Consider the following 19370-nt stretch of genomic DNA (forward strand, 5'->3'; position numbering starts at 1 on the left):
TGAATATTACCTAAATTACTTATTGCATGACCTTTAATATTTTATGATGTGATTGACACGCATAATTATGTAAATTCAGAAGCTTAAATTGTAAATATATTTTATTATTTATTGTCAAACATGGATAGAATTTTTAAACAAAATATCAACTCAGGTTGAAACATATCTAAATGAATTAAGAATCACTTAATAGGAGTCCGCTAGAATGGTGGAGAAATTACATGGGGATTGTTTTCCAGTGTTATCAAAAATGACAACTGATATATTGTTCATACAGGTATCTTAGGCTTTATGTGAGCGGTTATTCTCAGTAGAGACAAATATGATAATGAAGAACAGTAGGTCTTTGAAGGAAGAAATTATTAGAAAGACTTTATGGTTTAAAAACTGGTTATTGCCAAATTTGGATGTAGCATAATTATATTATTTCTGTCATAGAGTATTTTTGACCATTTGGATAAAGTTATGAAATCATTGGGTTATATTTCGTTTATTTTCTGTAATAATTGATATCTTAATGACAATTAGTAGTTTTTTATTTTAGTAGAATCCTTAAAAGTGCCATTTTAAAGCATCTACATCTGTTTATAAAAAATAATTAATTTTTTATAAGCTTTAGAAAGATTTATCGAATATTGGAGCAAGTGGAATTATGATTTTATTATTTATATAAATATGAATAATAAATTATTCAATTCGCCTGAATTTGAATAGCACATATTTGATTCTAATCAAATACGAATATGAATAATAAGTTATTCGATTTTCGATTCGATTCGTTTTTTTGTAAGCCTTCTTTGGAGAGCACAAAATTTAGAAAAAAAAAGTTTTACTTACTTAAATAGGATTCAACATCTATTAAATAGAACAATAAAAAATAATATTAATTTTTTTAAATTTTTTATTTATAAATTAATGTGGTAAAAAATCAGCTAAAAAAATTTTGAACATTTATTAAGACAAAGAGTACACATCTAGGGTTGTTATAAAAACTCCGATTTTGGTCGATTAAAAAATAATTTTAGACAAAATAATTTTGTGATAAGTCAACAAAATCTCCTGGCTTAGATAATATTATTTTGGCTAAAATTTTAATTGTCATTTTAACTACTCGTTAACAACCCGCAAATTATATGCCTGGCATTTCCACTCAGACGATGTTTAGAGATGTTGTAATTATGATATTTCCTTCGTTTTTTTCGAAAACTAATTTGAAGATGGGGAAAGTTTATCTTTCTAGATTGATTTGAGATGTGAGATTTCCTTGTCTTAGCAGTAAAAATCGTAGCAGCTAAACTACATAATGGAAGATAATTTATTTCCACCGTTTGGGTAGAATACCTATCACAATATTTAGTTATAAAAGTTTTTAAAGTCAACCCATTATATTCAGGGTTTATAAATCTTAAAATATTAATAAAACATGATAAAATAAATAAAAATAGCATGTAATGGCATAAGATTTTATAATGGTAACATTAACGATAATATGCGGGTTCACCATTTTTCGGATGCAGTTTATGCTATTTGTGCTCCTCACTATATAATTATTTTAAATAATTGACAAAATTTTGAGTGTATTTTTGGATCGCCATTGTGCAATTTACTCGTATTATTTTACCAGCACCTCTTTCCAATAAAATAATCTATTTTATTTAATTTTGTTGTAATTTGAATTTTCTCTTGAAAGAGATTTTAATTGTCATATTTTAAGATGACTGCGCAACCAAGAAAATCTATTGAAGGACTTATTTTTTTTTATAAAATATCTCATAATTTTAGTTTATTTATTAAATCAACATTCCGTAACAAAAGAAACGTACTTAATGACTATTAACCTATATATTCTAAAAAAAATATTTGTATTTCCTAGGTAAATGTTGTTATATAACTATTTTATAATAGAATATTAAATTATTGACATGTTTTTCTGGAGAACTATTATCATGATATACTATTGATTTCATAAATTCTAAATTAATAAAACTCCTTGAGGATATTGATTTTAATATATATTAATATAATCTTCATATTCAGGCAATATCATTAAAGCTGGAAAGCTACTTATGTGAATCCGAGTTCAAAATAAGTTGTGTTTCATCTTCTATTAAATTTACATTACTCTAGTCTAAATTGGTTTATAGGTCAACGTAATTGAGTCCATATTCAGATAATAGATATTAGGATGTATCACCTATATAATATTTCTAATATCGTTAGAAATCTATATTTTGTATTAAATAATTTTACCTTGTTTTTTGAGTTTATACGCATTAAAAAAGAGAAAAATATTTCCACGAGGCTACTTTTAGAAATACTTAATAATAATGGACCAAATAGTATTTTGTTAGAATTATATTTATTTATTTATGATCATCAGAATAAATAATATAAATGGAAGTCATATTTAAAACTTTCAAATAATTATATATAATACAAAGAATGTTATTCAAGAACAAATATACAGCTGGATCCATAAAATCTTCCCCTATTACAAAAATTATAATTGAAAGAGAATAATATCAAAATATATCAATTTTAGTCTTAAAAGTTTGAAAAAATCATTTTATCATTTTTTTTTATTGTTTTGTTTGTTTATAAGTTTAATTTTCCTAATTTAAAGGCTGCAAAAAAAAATTCAACTTATTTAAGTTGGGTCCAATTTCCGAAAAGGCAAAGGAAAACATTAATAAGATTTTTATATTTAACTAAATTTGTTATCTTAATTAATACTAAAAATTTATTATAAAAAATATATTTAATAATAATTTTATAAAGTTAATTTAATAATGCAATATTTGTTTTGTTAATAGCAGGGACGAACCGAACCCAAACCCGGTAAAGAATATCCGGGATTTTGGAAAAAAATCTGAACCCGAGCTGAAACCGAGAATTTCATTTGAACTTGCGTTTAACCGGGTTCAGTGTATTGTTTAAAATCATATATTAAGATATTTTTATAATTGTAAATACAAATAATTGAGATTTTATAATATTTTCAAATTTCCAATTAAGTGATGTGTTAATATATTTTAAACAACCTAATTCATTTTCGCCATTTTTAAATTACTTTAAATTTATTCTTAAAGATTCCTATTGGAGTGTTAATAAATTTTAAGCAATAAAATTCATTCAGGCATTTGTTTTTAACTCTTAACTTATTCTCAAAGATTATTAATTAGGAAAATAAAAGTAAACAAGTCAAAGTAAAAATTGTTATATTGGATATGATTAATTTAAAGAAATACGTCTAAATAAAATTTTTAAAATTGATACATGACCCATGCTTTGTATTTTTAACTATATTTTGCCTAAATAAAATATAAAATTTATTTTTTATACTAAATTTATGTCTAATTTTTTAATTATGATTTAATATAGATTTTTTTTATCAATTCAAAAATTCTTAAACCCGAGCTAAACCCAGAACTAAGGGTTCAAAAATATTTCCCTGTGCCAAACCCGAACCAAACATTTATTTTTTTAACTTAAACCGAACCCGAACTGAACCCGGAAAATATTTTTGCCGTATTCGCATCCCTGGTTAATAGTAAGATCAAAAATTATAAATGATATTTTTTTACATTTTAATTAATTAAATGTCATAATAAAAATATAATCTAAGATCAAATAACATTATACCTGTATCTATAAAAGCTAAATCATCTAATACAAATATGAAAATAGAAATATAAAATATACATTAAAATATATTTTCTGAGTATAGATTGAATTTTGTTTAGAAGTCTTTTTTATGTTTAATCATATATTTTTCTCCTGATTTTATGGGGTATAAATAATTTTATTTTTCCTTTTACGTTGTTTAAGCCTGAACTTTTCCTTGGTTCCACGTCAATTCGGCGCAGCGACAATTTGGCATGTATCTAATACATCTTCAATTTATTAGTATAAAAATAGCAGAGTTGTTAAAGTAGCGCGCTAACTTTTTTGGTAGCTATAGCTAATAGCGGCTACTTTTTTTGTAATTATTTAATTTTTTAGCGAGCTACTTTTTTTGAAAGTAGCTAAGTAGCCGCTACTTTGCTACTTTTAAAAAATATAATGAAAGTAAGTATAAACATGAAAATTTAAATATTATATCATAATTAATTATAATTTTTATGATTTATTATTTAATTTTGAAATTGAAATATAATCTCAATTTGTAATTATTTTCATTTGTATTATAAACCTAAATCACGTGTTAATAATTTAAAATGTCATCGCCTATGGATATTCAAATCGTTGAAAGTGATTCAGACAATTATTAATGAAATGGAAGATACCAGGGAAGAAAATGTTCTTAATAGCTATAATTCAAATTTCCCATTCCCTAGATTTGAAAATTTTTTTAAAATAAATATATAACCAAAACTGGTTTCAAATTTATTTGTTTAAAATGTAAAAAAAAAATATTTCCTCAAATCAATCCCGTAGCTATACTCAAGAAACACCTAGAGGTAAATTGTCATTTTTACATTCTAATAATATTTATTTTATAAGACTGTTCGTGAGTTTTAAGAATGGAGAAACATCTAAATAATTTCGGTATAAGCGACTCTAATCCAAAAAGACTAATTCAATTCACCAAATTAATTAATAATGCAAATGACAATATTTCTCAGAAATTAGCTGATAAAGTTATTGTTGATTTTATAATTTATACAGTTTAGCCAATGTCCTTAGTTGATAATCCATCATTTACCATGATGATAAAACTCTATCCCCTGGTACATCAATTTTATGCCGCCAGACACTAATGAATAAAATAGAAGATAACTTTAAAATGATGAAAGATCCTCTAATAGTAGAGTTATCAGAGATATCATATATATGTACCACGGAAGATATTTGGACACATAACAGAAGGTAAAAACTTATTTATATTTATAAATTGATCTGATTAAATAATTTTGAACTTATTTGGGAATCACAGGCTATTGGCTAGACCCTAGGACTTTAAAAAGACGATCTGTGGCATTAGCCCTCAAAATGATAATAGGATGCCAGACATACGATGTACTTGCAAATAAAATTATTGATAATCTACCTTATATTAAAAATATGTATATAACCTTACCCTCAAGTGCTAGTGTCGAGAGATTATTTAGTAAGACAAAACTTATACTTTCTGATCGTCGCTCTATTGGGGATGATAATATTGAAATGATTTTATTATTAAAATACAACAAATTACCATAAATATTTATTTTTATTACATAAATTTTTTTATAATCAAAACTAACTATATTTTAATATTTATAAATGTTAATTTTTATATATTTACTAAACAATAACGTTATAAGCAAAAAATAAAAGATTTATTTGTAAATTATTTTTATAAAAAGTAGCTTAAAAAGCTAATAGCGAGCTACTTTTTTTGACAAATAGCGATAGCGGTAGCGTGCTACTTTTTTTTAACAAATAGCGATAGCGTTAGCGCGCTACTTTTAAAAGTAGCGTTTAACAACTCTGAAAAAAAAATTGATTAAATAGAAGTTATTTTGAATGTTAGTCCTATTAATTATTTCTTTATATTTTTTTTCTCAATTTTATTTATTAAATGTGTAATATTAAAAAAATTTAATAATATCAAAAAAAATTAAAAACCAATATTTATACCGATTTCTTTGGTGGACCAATTTACCATATTATAAGGTATGTTGATATGATTAGTAGCCAATATTATGTAACCCTGGAGATTTTGCGCAAAGAAGAATGAAAGAAATAAAGAAAAATAAAGGTTTGGATCTCTATCTCTAATCTTACATATTATTTTGGCTAAGATCTTAATCGACCGTTTTTTAAAATATGCCCAAATCGGTTCTACGAATAAATGCGCAATTTTGTTATTTATTTATATTATAGGTATTGAAATTATAAATATACTAATTGAAAATAAAATTATATATTTCCAGTATCATTAAATATAAGAAATTTGACATTCCAATTATCAAGGATGTGGCTTATCATGACATTGATTTAAAAAATCAAAAAAAAAGAAACTAAAAAGATTTTGTCCGACTAAATTCATTGAAATACAAGAGTCGGTGAAACTCTTTATTGAACTATATGATTTTGTATTTGCAGGACTGGAATTTTATATATTGAGCAAGGAAAAAGATTCAGCAGATGCTGAGAATCTTTTGCAGACTATTATTAAGCCACAATTTTTAATATCAATTCAAAGTGTTTATTATTTTAATTTAATTATACATATGATTTTAGCAAAATGCTACAAAAAATTTATTTGGATTTAAGAGATGTTATGAATAGAGCGAAGGACATTGTTGAAATATTAACAAATATCAGAAAGAATGCGGATTAAAAATTTCATGAAATATTTGAGAAAGTAAAGGAGTTTCCTAATATGTTTGGGATTGAAATTTTTAAACTGAAAGTGATTTCTAAGACAATCTAAATGATCAAATATTGATGCATCTACTATTGAGGATTGTTATAAAATAAACATTTTTATTCCTTTTACTTATTGATACATTTTTATTTAAATTAAAGGAAAGATTTATTAGTCATAATTTTATTTTAAAAAGCTTTGATTTTCTTTTGCCGGTTGAGTATAAATTGTTGATTACTCTTGAAACACAAGAGGATATAAGGAAAATCTCAGAGTTTTACGTTGATGATTTAGTAGGCTCATATGCTAAATTACTTTGTGATGTCTGATTTTCGTAAATCTTGACAGAGTAGAGTATTCTTTGAGACCTAAAAATGCTCTGCAGACCCTTTCCATGTGTAATTACACTTTAGATTTCCTACCTAATATCAAAACTTTATTAATTGTTTTAGCCACCAATTAGTATCTGCACTAATGAAAGGTCTTCTTCAACTTTAAAAGGTTAAAAACCTATTTAAGAAATAAAACCGGTGAAAAGCTTTTAAATAGACCAAAGAAATCGGTATAAATATTGGTTGTTAATTTTTTTGATATTATTAAATTTTTTATTGATATTACACATTTAGTAAATAAAATTGAGATTTTTGTAAAAAAAAATAAAGAAATAATTAATAGGACTAACATTCAAAATGACTTCTATTTAATCATCCTTTTTTTATGCTAATAAATTTATAATAAATTGCAGCTTGTATTATATACGCGCCGAATTGTCGCAGCTCTGCGCCGAATTTTCCGCGCCGAATTGACGTAATACCCTTTTCCTTAATCCCGAAAATGTAAAGAAAATCATTAATTATGGATAAGAGAATCAAAAGATGAAAAATATTTTGATTGAAATGTAGCATTCACTCTTGGTCTTAATAGGTTTAATATTATTTGGAAGAGGGGGGAAGTTTTTAATAAATAAAAATTTGGTATGGGTATTAAATAAAAGGTAAGCAAGTTAGAAATGTATTAAAATGCATTCAGTATTGAGCCATAAATTTAATTATATTTAGATATTATGAAATTGATATAATGAAAAAAATATATTTACACATATGTTCCAACCAATTATTTGTAAATATTGAAAGTAATAAAAATAACATATTTATAAAAAAAGATTTATGTTGATAGCGGACTTTGTCAAAATCCATCTAGTTTTTATGTAAACCAATCCCTAAATCATTGAATGAGGTTGGGACGTGAGTGGAGTGCCAAAAGTTAGCATTGTAGCTATAAAGCAGATTTTAAGGCTCGAGATATCGCATTAATGTAATTTGGTATGTCTTACAAATATGTCTCTACAACAATTGCGATGCAGATATTGGTGACCTTTTGAGTCAATAAAAGTTTTATGTAGTGCACACATGGGCGGCATTAACATATCGCATTAAATCTGATTTCTATGGCGGGGCAAAGCTTATCTGTAAGTAATCAGGAAGGATAGCTTCAAAAAATTATTAACCGTTTCCAAAGTTAGTTAAAAAAATAAAGGGAATTTTTCTAAAGATTTTTCCAATTTGAGAAATGCGTCGAAGTTGGCAATCAAGAATAAATCCCAGTGTGGATGTTGGGAAAATCCAAAGGTAAGTGGCATCGTGGAATAGAGTATCCGGGAGTTTATAAGATATAAAAGCGCTGAAGGAGAGTGAAGGTGAGTGTAGATCAAATTTTACCCGCTTTAGTAAGTAGGGTAGCCTGCAGTCAAGATAATTTTTCTAACTTAAGATTGATATTTCGTTTTATAAATATATTTACACCATGCTCATTATATCAAGGATGGCAGGATAATAAAAAATAATTGTTGATCATAGGATATAAAGAATGTTGGGAATTAAAAAGTGATTCTTCAATAGAAAAAATTGGTATGCCGAGAAATGTGATAGAGTCTCATGCATTTATATATATTATGGCCTATAGATGAACGATGAACCATGACACTCTTTCTATGATTATTTTGAACATTGCTGTTCAGGGGATCGTATTAATTCTTATAAGAATTTTTGAGAATTTTTTGTATCTTAAATTTATTATGCATATTGCCTGATTGATTGATACTATCACTTAAAAATGAACATAGTGATTGATGTAAAATTTGTTCTAGTAAGCCACCATGTTGAATGCCTTCTAATGATGGTATTAATCGGAGGTTTATCGGTTTAGAGTAGCAGTTCTGGCAAGAATTGGATAGATTTTGATAATAAGAATGGTCAACAGGAATTCAGAGCGTTTTAGAATATTAAACTCATTAAATTGATTTCGACGATGATGCCATTGGATCATAATTTAAATATAAAGTATATGAAGATACCAATAAAATATAAAGATATAAAAACTGTGTCTATTATAAAAGATAATCGATTTGGAGAGACAATTCTTTATTTTAAAAAAATATTTTATTTACCCAAATAGGAGTTTAAATCTATTAAATAGAATAATGATAAAATTTTGTTGTAGGCTATAAATTTATAAACATTACTTGCTAATTGTTCTGCATCTAGATTGGCTAATAAAAAACAAATAAAAAAATTTTTAAAAAAAGAAAGAAAAGAAAACACCTAATGATTCTTCTATCTCTATTTCCGGGTCAAATTGCACACCTGATTATGATAAATCAATATTATATATTTTAATAATAGGTAAATACTACTAATTATTTTTATTAATTAGAATTTATACCAGTGTCGCTATTAATGATGTCACCTATAAGTAAGTTATCCGCAAGTTGTCTTATTTCTAATATAGGAAATAGGTTAATTTATATAAATTATTTATAACAAAGTATATATTTTTTTAAAAAAACTTTTATAAATTCCAAGAGTTTTGTTTGAAAAAAATTTTAATTAATTTTTTCTCAAAAAGTTTTTAATTTTTCAAAAGGACCATAAATAAGTAATACTTATAATGTTGTTAGAAGACTAGACTTGAGCCGATTTTTTAAAAACCGCGAACTCAGTATTTTATCCAGAATAACATTACACACGCCTGAAGATTTTTGCTCATAGATGCCACAAAAATTTAGGCATCTATTTACTAAATCTCGAGGCTTAGACAATATTTTTCTAGCTATAATGATGAATTGACAGTATTAAAAATCGACTCAAATCGAGCCGCTTAACAACACTAAATCCTGGTGATCAAGTTTTAGAGGCTATACTTTAAAAATAAATAAATATTCATAACACCTACACCTACTTCTCTTTAATATTTCTGTTTCCGTGATGGTGAACCTCCCAATAAACCACTTTTTTTGAGTATGATAAAGTGAATAAGTAAGTCATGGTCTTTATTTTACCTAGTTTGTCATATAATAAATATATTTAAATAAAAATATATATGAACAGTTAGTTATATATGAACAGTTAGTTATATATGAACAGTTAGTTATATATGAACAGTTAGTTATATATGAACAGTTAGTTATAATCCTAAATCTTAATAGGTAATAATGTCACGAATAAAATATGCATTATGAATGTAATGAAATTAGAATTTTATTTTAGATCATCTTTGCCTTAAATTGAGTGGATAAGTGGAAATGCCTGATTTTAAGTGTCTTATGTCTACGAACTCATATTTAGAAATCTTTGTTTAATATATAGTTGAGTCGATATGTCTCAAGTGTTCCTACTGTTACATGTTATTTGAAATTTATTGGCGGAACTTTATTTTTTTTAAAAAAATGCTCATATTGGAGAATTTTTTTTTCGCCTGCGAAAACCTAACTTAAAAATTGGTTTCTACAATTTTCTATATTTTCCACAATTTTATTTATTCTTTAATTAATATTTAATATATGTGAATATTAACTAACTTAAAACGCCATATTAATAATGATAGTTTTTAAAAAAAAATACATACCCAGAGATGTACTTCGATTAGTAGAAGAATCAAGACCTCGAGGAAGGCCGAAGATGACGTGGATAAAGGTGAAAGTGGCGGATATGATAAAAATGAATCTTACAAATATTAATACTCAGGACGGTTAAAAATGGAGAGGGAAAACTGCTTAACTGGGTAAACCTGGAAATCGCTATTGAGCAAAGAAGAAGGAGAAGTATATATCCAAAAAAGAACCGGAATTATATTTAAAAATTTCTCTATTTTATATAATTTGTTATTGATTTTGCGAAAATTATCGAAATTTCTCATTGCTTATCTCTTTGTTTGTGAATAATTGAATAGCGAATTATTTATACAAAGCTTAGTGTGTGTAATTTTTTAATTATTAATAAATCCAAAATATTTTATTTATACTTCTATCTCTTTGTCAATTAAAAATAAATAAGGGAGAGTAATTAATCTATCATTTTATAAAAAAAACTTGAAACAAATAATAACTCTTCTTTCAAATGATTTTATAAAACTCTAAACGCAATATAATTTAGATAAGAATAATAAATAAGCTTTGTATTGTACTAGAAAAATTTAATTTCCTCTCTTAGGCCATTTCCGGAAAGAATGTTTTTCCCAGAATTATTTTTATTTAATTCTAAGATAGCCAAAAGCTAAGTCAACCTAAAACCTCCAGTAAAATTTATGTGGGGAAAAACCCAATCTAATAGTGCCCCTTCCCTCCCTCAATAAAATCTTGGCTATGCCTTTGTTTCATATTAATGAAATGAAATTTATAAGGCTTGAATATTTAATCTAGAATGATTGTTATAGTAAATCGATATCTTATTTAAAAAGCCAAAAAAAAACAAGTTATTATATTAAAAATAAAAAAAAACAAGTACAAAAATGAAATGAAAATATATATTAATATATATTTTTTTTGTTGCCTTGAGATATAAAAATATATATTAATATATATATTTTTTGTTGCCTTGAGATATAAAAATAAATTTAACTAAATTTTAAATATAAATTATAATAGTGCACATGCAACACATATAATTTAAGTTTAAACTTAGTATATAATTTAAAAATAAGACTATAAATTTGTAGGATATATAACAAAAATTAGATTTAAAAATGCCTCTCACAAAGTATATTGTTATTTTCCAAATCTAAGTCATTTATTTACTATTTTTTTAATTTTTTTAAGTTTGAAAAATCAAATTTCTCTGGAAAAGCATTTGAGCATCATTTATATAATATATACCATTTGTTTAATTAGATATATTCAGATGTGCCAAAAACATATATTCAAATTAGTTAAGTCAGAAGGAGTTCCGTTTTCTGAGAATTTTAAAATATCCTATTTCCGCTTTGTATTAGAGATCTGTGAAAGTAGGATTGGCTAGGGCCGGACCTATTTTTTAAAAAAATATCGGGTTTAGGGGGTCGGGCCTAATATTATTTTAAAAAATTCTGGCCGAGCCGTGTGGGGCCTTGGAATTTTTTTTTAAATATGTCTAAATTTATCAATTTTATTTCGAATTTTTTATGTAAAATAAAAATATTAGTGGTTTATATATTATCATAAAATGTGGTATTTCCATGTCATATAATTTATTAGGTCAAAATGTTAATTTTTGAATATACTTTAGAGAAATTTCTTAATTTATTAGCATACAGTTTATTTTCAAATATTTAAACAAAGATTTTAATATTTTACTTCTATTTGCATATCTTTTAAGTGGGGTGATGATTAAAGTGAAGTTCATCCCATTTTTTGCTACAGAATAAATATATATTAGTGAAAAAAAAGTATTTATATATTATATATAATATAAAAATGTAACACAGCCCCCTCTACATTAGAATAAATTATTTGTGTAAAATGAGAAAGAGCTTAAGATCGATATTAAGACGAGTTTAAGAGTAAAGAACACCAGACGATGCGAGATTGAAATTTCTAATCTTTCTTAAATAAATCATAAAACTTTAGACAATTATATATTATTGGGATAGATCTGATAAATAAATACCTATGACTAAACTCATTTGAAAAAATAATTTATTATGATTATTCGGCACCAAAAAATCACTTTTAATTAATAAGCTTTCTATTTTTTAAAAACACTAATATTTTAGGCTATGGCCATATTAGTGTGTTCTAGCATTTGAGCGTTAGAGCGCCTAATATCAAAAGATAGGGAGCTATAAATCTAGCGTTATTTCGAGCATTTGCTTACATATTTTTTATCGTATTCTAAATAATTTCTTTATTTTAAAGTTTTAGTGGATATCTAATATATTTAAAAAAATATTCATTTAATTTATAACTACGCGAGAACCCTTTGGTATTGTCTTAGTCTTAATAATATATTTTCACTATCTTTTTTATAATTGTTTTATTACCTTTTATCGGAAAGACCAACTTTTTGATCCCTTTGGCACATTTGAGAAAGTAGTAAGGCTGTAAGTGAACCTTTTTGTCTACATCTTTTTTTCATAAATAAATTTTTTACTTTATGGTATTTAAGAGTAGTTTATAGTATCTTATTCTCTAATTTCAAATTTTCAAATATTGAAAATTATTATTTTATAAAACAAATATGATTTGCAGGTATATAAATTACTTCTTAGGTATTCATTGTAATAACAAAACATTTATTCATTTTTATTATATTAAACTCAAAAATGCTGTTGAGCATAGCTTACTATAAAAGTACTCTCAAGATTAAAAAATAAATAGAACTTGCAAAATAAATATTATTGGCTTATTTCTTGTTAATTATTTTTAATATAATTAGATTAAATGAAATTAATTTCATATTATATTAGAAATTACTTAAATTTGTTTTAATAGAGCCCGAAATTATTTTTGTTAATAATTTTAGTTGCGAATTTTTAATAGTAATCAAATAACTTCTTGCTCTCATAGATTCAATTATACTTTTTTTAATTAATTCCCTCCATTTAAACATATCTTTGTAATTTATCATCTCCTTCGTGAATTAGAGAAAAAAAATTAGGTGCAGTGGGATCATTAAGGGTGGGAACAAACTCAATCCAAGTTTAGTGATTTTCCTCAAAATTTAGAAAAATTATTCTGAGCTTAAAATGAGATCTATATAATAGTATATTAATTTTCCCCCCAATTTCTGTTTTACATAGTAAATTTTAAAATATTTGCCTTTTTTTTTAGTAATTTATAGATTACATTTTTTAAAGTAAACTCCTCCAATTTTGTTTATACACTGTGTTCCAATTGAAATGATACCCTTTTTGTTTTGGGAATAAATCTGTTAATTCCTAGAATAATTGGATAAATTTTATAGACTAAAAAAAGGATTATTTAATTTCTTAAGGGACCGGGCCAAGAAACTTTTGCAAATATTCTTAATGGGCAAAAGAACCAGGCTTTGCCGATCTCTAATATGTATATTCACTTAATGTTAAAATTATCGAATATCGAATCTACTATAAACTTGTTACAATATTGTTATTATAGTATCGGAAATTTTATTTTCATTAAAAAAAGGGATAATTTTATATATTTTTAATAGTACATAATTATTATAAACAAATTGTACCTGATGAATAATGAGTAGGTGATAGGGTGTTTTCTATTGAATAAGTCGATCCAATAATATTTTAAATACATGAATCATTTTTAATAGTCAAATTATAAAGGATTAATAATGGAGAATGGGAATATACTGTGGTTATGGTAAAAATCTTGAACTTTCTTATAAATAATATCTTTTATTTTTTTTAAATTAAAAATCCTTATTTATTTGGTATAGCGATTTAGAATTTTAAGATAAAATAGTCCAGGACTTGTCTATGGGCTAATTTCTTTTTGACAAAAACCATACTAGAAATGCATATGCGGCTTTAAAAAAAATATTTAATTGGATAACATGGTTTGTAAGTGTATTATTAAGTTTTTAAAATTTTTCACAAATCTAAATTAAATATTTTTTCCACCATAAATATCTTATAATTTAGGGCAAACAATTTTCAGTTTCTGCAACAACCACATGCAAAGGATTAACTTTCCTTCGGTATGACTGATCGGTTCTCAAAAAGATAATCTTAAATAAATATAGAAATAATTGCACGTTAAAAAATAAAAATTATATTTTTTTAATATAATCCTAATTATAAAACAAAATAGAATATTTTTATATTATTTTATTAGGGTTTATCTTATACGGCTCATTACAACCCTGATCTCCTCTATATACGTTTAGAGTTTTTGAATAAGTGATAATTATTGGTTTTTTATATAAAATATAGTGTGAAATAAAAAACTTTTTATTATTCATAAAACTCATTTTGATAAAATATTTTACTTGATTTGTTATTTAAAATTGGTATGTGGACTAAAAAAAAATTTTTTTAAGACAACCATCAATTTATAAATATACCAATATTTTTTTCAATAGAACATCCCAATTTTTGTAAATTTGAATATAATTCATCTTTCTTGTCGACTTTATTGTTATGTTTTTCAAAAAAAATAAAATTATTTGATATAAAAAAAATTACATTTACACTTTTGAATCTTTACCAAATATGGCATTAATCTTAAAAAAATATTATCCCCCACCCCCAATAAAAAATTTCTGGATAGGACCGGCACATTAGATAAGGCAAATCTGTTTTTTGGTAGTTTTACAAATTAGATTTGTTTTTAACACATTTACTACCTATATTAATTGACTTTATTTCATGTGCAGAATAAAATACAATGTATTTATCATTTAATAAAATTGTTAATTTTGCCCAATTATATTCTGAGGTTCCTGTTAATAAAGTTATTAATGAATTTGCCATAGATCAGTTATCTACCATTTCCATAGCAATCATTTCAAAATGAGGCAACTCTATATTATCTTGAAGTATTTTCAAAATTAATTACCCATTTCTTGCTTCTAATAAAGTGTTTACAGTCTTCATATATATTACGTTTTACTTTTATCTAGCCATTTAATTTTATAATATTTAAAAGTCAGGGACTATTTCTCATTTTTCAATAAGTAATTTAAAGGACTTTAATAAAAAATAAATTGCTTTCGAGCTAATTGTAAATTGATTAATATCATTTATATTCTCAACTTAATGTAATGGAATGGATATCATCTTTAATCTCAATATAATGTAATTTTGGTAGTAAAGATGAACCTTTTAGATACATTTCTATAAATCTGAGCGCAACCAGAGTTTTCTTGGTAGCGGCGCGACTTTTTTAAGTAGCTTGCTATGACACGATACTTTTTTTAAAAAAATATAGAGATCAGAAGTACACTCATTTTTAAACAATAGTTAAGTAGCGCCCATTTGGATACTTTCAATTTTAAAATAATAAATACACTATAAAAATTACTTTAATTTATTAATAATTTTATGATTACTTTTAAAATTATAATCATTGATATAATTTTGAAATTAAAATTTACATTTCAAAATCTGCATTATCAAATTTATCATGTAATTTAAAATATAAAATTCCTTCAATCGAAAATTATGTGGAAGAGAATTTTGGGACAGGAAACAACAAAATTCGTTGAAAAATGATATTGGGGAATTTCCTTTTCTTATTTTTAACTCAATGGAAAAAAAATTTTCACAGGATTTAAGTTTTGATAAAATGTCTGAGGATAATATCATCCAATAAAGCAGCTTACCTAAAAAACAGCTAAAAGCCAATAGAGTAACTGGGTGGATGAGATGTCATTTAAATATCTATGATTATTTTTAAAAAAAATTGACATTAAAATTTTTTATAAACCTTTAGGTGATGGTGGGGGTATAGTTGATGAGAGCACATCCTTCGGAGTATTAGGAAAATCTGATAGTTAGTGACAAAATTAAGTTATTGCAATAAATGATAAGTAAAATAAATTTTAAATCTAAGGTAAGTATATTTTTTAGCCTAAAGAAGATGAGGCTAAATATAAAATATTATTTAGTATTAACAATAATTAATCCATAAAATTATATAATTAGAAGCCCAAATATTTATTAAATTCAACAAAAATTTCTTTAATTTATAGTTTGAATAGACCAGGTGAAATTAATTACTTACCCTTTTTTTAAATTTATTTCTTACTGATCTATAACATTTTATATAAACAATATCATCATCCGTTAAGTCTTCAGCTATTTATTTTTAAAAAAAATATATCAAAAAATTGAACTCTTAACATTTTTAATTTTTATACTTTTGATTTGTCAAATATTTGCTTTTAAAGAAGTAAAAACAATTCAGTTAAACGGCTCGTTTTGAGCCGATATTTAAAAACAGCTAACTCAATGTTTTATCCAGAAAAATTACGCAAACCGAAAGATTTTGTTCAAAGGTGTGGACACAAAATCTTGAGGCTTAGGTAATATTTTTCTGCCTAAATTATTGAGTTAGCATTTTTTAAAGTATCGGCTCAAATCTAGCCTAACAACACTAGTTTTAAATTGATATTTGCTTTTAAAATACCAGAGATTAAAATATAATCATCAACGGAATTGATATAAAGAAATAAGTTAATATTAAAAACAAAATATAATTATAAAATCACTATTTTCCGTTGCATTTTGAATGGCTTAATTAAAAATAATTAAAGTTTATTTAAGAAATTCTAGTAATTATATGGTTTTAAAACTGTTTCATTCCAAAATATTTATTTTAGATATAAAAATATAATTATGTGTGACTTACCTTCTGATATAAGTGAATCTTAAAATATTTATTTTTATATTATTATAATAATAATGTAATAACAATAGTTAGAATTCTTGTCTTGATGAATTAAGTATAAAAACAAAATTATTTTCTTTATTACCTGCATGAAGTACTGCAAATTTAAAAATAATTTAATTATATCAGATTTATATTTTAAACAAGACGACTATTAGATTCATTATAAAAATAAATAATTAACAGCCCCTCTTTTGAGATATAATATATAACTTACATCCCTTATAAATTGACCTGGTAAATAATATTTAAAATCATGTTCTAAATTCTTCAGAGTTTTGGTTTTAAAAAAGCAAGGGAAATGTTAATTCTATCATTATAATACCTCAAAATGAGGTTATATTTTCTTAATAATATTTGAAATCTCTAAATTGTTCGGTGCTGTTCCTGGATTCGATTCTAAATTTGTTAATTTTTCCGGATTTATGGTCATGACTTATATTAATGATCGTGATCGAAACATTTTTTTAAATATGATCCCGATCCTTTTAAAATTTTATTTTTTTGGCTACAAAAAACGAAATGGCGAATAAATTATGGTGTATCACCAGATGCTATTATTTTCACAGAAAGTGAGGGATATAGGCAGATCATTAATATTTACGGCTGTTATGCCTTGTAAATAAATTTGCCTACAAAACCATGGATTGAATCTGAAAACAAAATAATTAGTTGGATGTAATTTTATTTTATTGAACCTAGAAAATTATCTTTGCACAAAACGAATATTTTACTATTTTTTTGAATATCATAAAATGTAATACATTTACTTTATCTAACTTATTCGAACATCATATTATATTAACTGATTGTAGAAGATATGTCATTTTGAAAATGATCATTTATTAGACAAATAAAAAAGTTTACTATAGTAATATATAATATGTATTTTAATTATTATATATAGGGAAGATTAGGGTTATTATGAATCATCTTTCAAAATCATATAACGAAAATACTGAGTCTATCTGAATTTACAGAATATCAATAGATACCTTTTTTATATGTAAACATTTTTAATACGTACCTTTTTTAATCTAAAACTTTTTTTTTCTCAATCTTAATATACCCTGATTATCTGTCATACTATTAAAAATTAAACTATTTATTATATATCTAATGAGATATATTTTGTTGCATATATAATGTTTTATTGGTATATTATATTACCAGTTATATAAAATATTATATAATGACAAATAATTTGTATCATTCTCTACAATAATAAAATATGGAATAACCGACCGAATACCTTTAATTTTACTAGCCTAATAACTTCTAAAAATATATTTTAACATGTTTAACATACTTTAAAATCGTAACTAATATTTTCATTTTGAGGTAGCTCAAAAACGTATTTTATTATAAAAATTTTAAAATTGATATATATTTCAAAAAAACAAAATACAAATGTTATAAAATTATATTTTAAAATAAAATAGGTAAACTTTAGCGGTTCAAAGTGAAACTATGTCTATTAAAAAGTTACAAGCTCCGAATTTCCTAATTTAACCTTCGCACATACATAAATAATATGTGTTTTTTATATATATTTTATGTATGTGACATGTTTAATATAAAAATAAATAGTAAAAATTAAAAATTAAAATAACTTATAAGATAACTATAAAAATCAATTTTTGTAATTATTATCTTTATATGAGCATTGAAAGACTTGTTTAGAATTTATATCGATTTCAATATTTTTTTATTGCATGGTTAACAACTGTGCATATATTTTTTAATAAAAATAGAGACAAATTATACTTGTTAATAAATCTTGAGCTAATAGTAAAATCAGAAAAAAATTAATATATTTATTAGATTAGTTAATTAAATATGGCATATATTAGAGGAGAATACAATTTAAGATCAAATAAAATTATACGATTAGGATTGTTAGCGCCAAAATCATCTATTATTATATGTATAAAAATAGAAAAGGAAAATAATATAATATAAATATAATTTTTTAGTATAGATTGAAAGTGTAGAGACATTTTATTTGTTTTCATGATTTTCTCCCCGACTTAATATATGAGTTTTAAATTGTTAAGTTTTAAATTTTTCCAACAAAATATCCCATATAAAATTTTTGTAACCTTTACGTAATATATTTTCATTTTCCCAAAAGGTCCAAATAAAATATGAAGAATTAATTTTGCATTATAAATTATAAAAGAAGGAATAACTTTAAAGAGTAATATTGCATTAAATTATAAAAGAAGGAATAATTTGAAGAGTAATATTTAAAAGAAAAATCTTACTGACCCATAATAGCATTGAATTCTATAAATAGAACAATTATAAAAATCATGATGAATAATGTAGATATATTTAAAGTTACCTATTAGTTGTTCTCCGTCAAAATTTCCTTGT

The 19370-nt window shown here is 24.3% G+C and overlaps 1 long non-coding RNA gene across 1 annotated transcript in view; it reads left to right on the forward strand.

Moving 5' to 3' along the window:
- LOC135924880 (uncharacterized) overlaps positions 1-10651 on the forward strand; it is a 43612-nt gene extending 32961 nt beyond the window's left edge. Inside the window, exon 2 of the long non-coding RNA XR_010571432.1 lies at positions 10263-10651. This is a non-coding gene — a long non-coding RNA (uncharacterized LOC135924880). The remainder of the gene's footprint in view (positions 1-10262) is intronic.
- Positions 10652-19370: the final 8719 nt, after the last annotated feature.

The sequence above is a fragment of the Gordionus sp. m RMFG-2023 genome, chromosome 2 (genome assembly GCF_954871325.1).
Source record: "Gordionus sp. m RMFG-2023 chromosome 2, tfGorSpeb1-WG-v2, whole genome shotgun sequence".
NCBI classification, from domain to species: domain Eukaryota; kingdom Metazoa; phylum Nematomorpha; class Gordioida; order Chordodea; family Parachordodidae; genus Gordionus; species Gordionus sp. m RMFG-2023.